This window comes from Triticum dicoccoides, chromosome 5B, assembly GCF_002162155.2.
Source record: "Triticum dicoccoides isolate Atlit2015 ecotype Zavitan chromosome 5B, WEW_v2.0, whole genome shotgun sequence".
Taxonomy (NCBI): domain Eukaryota; kingdom Viridiplantae; phylum Streptophyta; class Magnoliopsida; order Poales; family Poaceae; genus Triticum; species Triticum dicoccoides.
The window spans coordinates 305,281-310,443 of NC_041389.1; the positions used below are offsets into that span (position 1 = coordinate 305,281).

General features: G+C 41.3%; 1 protein-coding gene across 1 annotated transcript in view; it reads left to right on the top strand.

The window, feature by feature from the left end:
• The window catches only part of LOC119304964 (MADS-box transcription factor 25-like), a 12,991-nt gene that overhangs the window by 932 nt on the left and 6,896 nt on the right, over nucleotides 1-5,163 (top strand). The gene's annotated exons all lie outside the window — the stretch shown is intronic.

The window sequence follows — 5,163 nt, forward strand, 5'->3', positions numbered from 1 at the left end:
ACTGCCGGGCAAAGACAGTGCCGACGGCGGTGGGGCCTCTCCCTTGGCGCGGCTCTTCATCCATCCTCGTGGCGGCGTAGTTGGTCCCGTTGGTGGCTTGGTGGCGCGGTGCTTCGAACCTCCGGCGGCGGCTCGTTCTATGGCGGGGATGGAAGGCGTGTCCCCGTCCGGTGGTGCTGCCTCAACAGCTGCTGCGGCTTGGGGCTCTTGACCCCGATTGGATCTGGGTGGTGCTCGGGTCAGGCCGTGGCAGCCTGTCAGGCGTGGTGTCGTCGGGTCTCGCAGCCTTTGGGCACTGTGGAAGTGCCGGCGGCGTGTGCTCGACCTAGTGGTGCTGGTGGTGGCGGCGGCCCGAGCACGAGAGATGGAGCTTCTTCGAACATATCTGGGTGAAAACTTGCTTTCGGCTACCCGGCGGTGGCGATGGCGTCTGTGTCGTTCCCTTCTTGAAGGCATCGCTGTAGAGAAGTTCAAGGCCACTTTCTGTTGCCTCCGGGGAAAACCTAGATCAGTAGTTGGATGACGGCGACGCTCAGGTGTCGTTTCCCCCTTGGGGGCGTCTTTCATGGAGCCACACACAAGCTCGAGGGACCAGATGACGACTTCTTTGGTGGAGCGGTGCTTCATCTTACACACTGATGGCGGCAAATCTCATTGGTGTGGCGTTGTGGAGACTCGGAGTCTGATGCGCGGAGATGGACTTGCACAGGACGAGGATGTTGTTTGACGTCATGGTGGCTTTGATGGCAGGGAGTCCTGGCAAGGTCGGTGCATTAGTTTCTGCTCTGAAGATGAATTGGTCGAAGATGGCAGTGACGACATAGAGAATGCGTCAGACGAGTTTGTGCCCCAAACCCAGTATGTGGCTTGGTTGGGCCTCTGGCTTTAGATGTTAGGCATTTGTGTGATGTCTGTTTGGTATTAGGTTCGGATTATCGGCACCCCTTCATCAGGTGGATAGGAGTGGCGACAGTTCTTGCTAAGATGGTGGCTTCAGACTACCTGATGAACTACTTTGTAAGGTCTTTGTGAATAATTAATAAAATGATTGCATGCATCTACCAACAATGCTTTAAAAAAAGCTTTTACATGCTACACGCATATATATACCCAAGAAAAGGAAGTTGTGAAACAAATGGCAATGAAGCTTGGATGATGATCTAGCAGCAAGATCTTGATGCATGGGTTGTAGCTTTTATCCTCTTCACGCTTTATCCTCTGGTGCATTGCGAGGGATTTGATCTTTTTATTTAGTAGTGTTTCAAACTACACAAATATGAATGTGTGTATCAAACTATTAGTCGGTGCAGAACCTGGACGTATTGTCCCTTTTTGAAGAAGAAAAAATAGAAGTCAGGCTATCTAAGTAGATGTATATATAGCTCATTTGCATTCACTGTTTAATAGCTGAACTGATTAATAATCATTTAGTTGAACAATTAATATGTATCTGTTAGCAGTTGTCATATGTTAGTTCCTCTTACATACTTCATATTATGTTGGCTGGCCAGCTTCGTCCAAACTGATGAAGTAGTTCATCAAGCACAAAGTACTATATTTAACAAGTATCCCACTTTCTTGTTAGTGACAACTCAAGAAACTAAACCTCTCATCAATATTGGTAGTGATTAACGCCAAACTAATTAGGGGATTGCCATCTTTATTGATTAATTTCGTAGGCTGGATCTTGGTTACATGATTAATCAAAGAGCAAGTGTGCCACATTTCTGCAGCTTCAATCTTTCGAGGCCTTCATGGCCATAACCGAAAATTCTCGAACCCAAAATTTATACTGGCTCGGCTGATGGGCCAAGTATGCTACACAAATAATGATACAGGCCTCGCAGAGTAGTCAAAGAAGATAAAAATTACTAAGGCATCCTTTGATTCAAAGGAATTTCATGGTTTTCGGAGAATGTGGATACTTATGAAGATTTCCTACATAGTGCTCTACACACTATTTTGGAGGAAAAAAAATCATCCACTCAAACCACTTTATACAATTCCCTTTATTTTACCTACGACATCAGAAACTCTTTGGTTACAATTCCTATGTTTTCTCATCTTATATTGACGGTGTTACAGCCCAGGGTTACCTCACCTTGCTGGTAGTCAGCCTAAGTAGGTTGTCCCGAGGACCCCTAGGTCGGTTTTCGCTCTGGGCCATCATGCTGGCCCATGGTCTCTGTAGAGGAAAGATTCTAGAAGTCTTGCCTTACAAGATAAGGAAGACAGATATGTGGAGGATTCTCCACCACCGATGTAGCCGACTAGGAACATGTAACCCTAGGGCAGTGGTATCTTATATAAGACAGGGCCGAGCTAGTTGATAGACACCTTACAATAAGTTAGAACCCTCGATTATAACATGTACTATGTACACACCTATACATCAATGCAACATGAGTAGTAGTAGGGTTTTCCCTGTATGGAGGGCCAGAACCTAAGTAAATATGTGCTCATGTTTCTCCTTCGATCTACTCACCTCATCTGGATACCCTGTCAAGGGATCTACTCTATTCTACACTGACATATAGAATTCAGGAGGACATGTCATTATAGTCACATTCCAGCATTTGGACAATCAAACATATCAAGGAGGCCATAGAAGGCTCTTCGGTATGTACACACCTATACATCAATGCAACACGAGTAGTAGTAGGGTTTTACCTGTATAGAGGGCCTGAACCTAAGTAAATATGTGCTCATGTTTCTCCTTCGATCTACTCACCTCATCGGGATACCCTATCAATGGATATACTGTATTCTACACCAACATATAAAATTCAGGAGGACATGTCATTATAGTCACATTCCTGCATTTGGAGAATCAAACATATCAAAGTGGCCATAGAAAGCCTCTTCGGTTCGGGACTACCAATACATAGCAACAAAAAAAATTGGATGTCACGTCAGATTAATTCCTATAGAAACTGAATACACATCATTCTATAATATACCTATTTGGTTGTACCATAGCAAGTACGAGGAAATTACCTAAAACAATTGTGGACATGACATAGTTATCATAGAAATAATAAAAATTCTATGAGGTTACTCAACCAGAATTATTTTTGAACTTCATGTAGAGGAGAAAATAGGATTTCCCACGTTTTCTAATCGAACAAATCAGAGAAAAATCGTAAGGAATGAAGTTGTCCAATGTTCCGAGTACTAATTTTATATATACCGGTGGAGACCCTAAAAATGTACCATGTATGGCGGGGGAATGCTCCTCGCCCGATGTGTACCATCTCTCTCTTTGGAATATTTAGAAAATCTCGACGAACCTGCACAATGCCTTTTCATGAACTTTTCCAGTAATGGTCATTATTTACAGGCTCATAATATAGCATCAAGTGGATACAAACACAATTAGAACGCTCCTTGTCATTTCATTAACTAGAACAAGAACTGGCCAATTAATTAAGAAAACTTGCCAACATTGTGGTTTGAATATTTCTCTTTTAAATATCCCCTCATGGCTATTACAATATCCATCCATGGTCACACGGCTTGTAGCCCCAAGCATGTTTTCTTATCTCAGGTATGACCCGAGCTACGTAACATTGGGATGTCCGTTGCATGACACTCCGAATCATTCCTAAAAATATCTAGCCATACCACATAGGACATAAGGTTAGAAATACTGTATAAAGATAACAAAAACTACAAAACCTCCAAATGATCTCGTTTGGTAGCTAGATTGTCATATTCAGTTACTGGTTTGTAGCACATTTAGTTCCATTCTTCAATTCTAGAAATATATATTACTCTTCTGTGTGTAGGTTAATAACGTTAGCCTTTGTTAAACCCCTTTCACCCTGACATGCATATGGCTAACCTTATTACATTGTATCATTACAAAGATATCAAACTTTGATCTTGTTGCCAATAGGATAGAAAGTTCAAAAACATGGACAGAACAAAGAAGAGCAAGCCAAACAAGATCTTTGTAAACACTCATAAGCCCATCACTGGCACACCATGCAAAACATGACATGAATTCCCACTAAGCCAGTCTGGCTTCTTTGCGCCAAGCTACATTGGCTCTTTGTGTTAAATCATATGCAATAACCCACGTCACCAATTGGTACACATAATAGCACCTTCATACGAGAATGAACTTTCTTTTATCAAAGATGATATGCTTTCTACATAATCGCAAGACCAAAATGAGAGATCTTAAGATTTATCAACTCCCATTGTCTAGACCCAAAAAATGTGAAATACTACAACCTCGGGTGATATTAAAAGGTAAATACATAGATCATCATGAAACTCATTCTATACAATAGTCAAAAAAGAGACAATGAATGGACCTTGTTCATAGCAACATCCCCAATGAGTATCCAACTGTCATATTTGTTTTAAAAAATTATCCTTAATTATCACAACTTTTTATAGAGAACAAAAGAAAATATTTATCTACACAGAAAATTAAGACACCATAAATTTTTTGAATAAAATTTACCATCTTATCCATGAAAACCAAACACATGAAGCGCAGAGAGGAAACCCTAGAAGTGTGAAGATCTCATTTAAGCAAGTCATGCTTTGTACAACACACATCCGCAATCTCGAGGACAATTTCATTTGAGTCTGCTAAATGTGGACCAGTGGTAGCTCTACAAAAAATTCTCCCATTTGTTCTTAGCTCCAATAATCACCTAAGGAGTGACATTCCTATAACAAGCAATACGAAATATAAGGACGGGGGGTAAACAAAGAGGCCTATCCCTGATATAGCTATCCTCCCGCGACAAAATTTTGGCCACTCACACACCAAATGATGAAAAATGAACAAAAGTATCTTTAACCATCATGAGGCCCTTTGGAAATTGGGAGTCCGTTGGTTGTCTTGAACCATTGAGATTGCCTTTTCCCCCAAATACTTATTGCCATGTAAGAAAAACTAACACAATCCGCACTTGGTTAGCAACTTAAACAACCATTTACTCAAAAGACACATGTTTTTTTACTTCTAGATCATGAAAACCAAGGCTACACCATCTTTAGGGATACATAATGTTGTTCATATGAAAACAACCCCTGACTAGGGGTATCTTAATAATTCAATCAAATATAAACTTAGTGACTATGGACTTATAGCGAAGGTCATCATACACGAAAACAAGTAAACAAAATGGCATTTTTGGAATA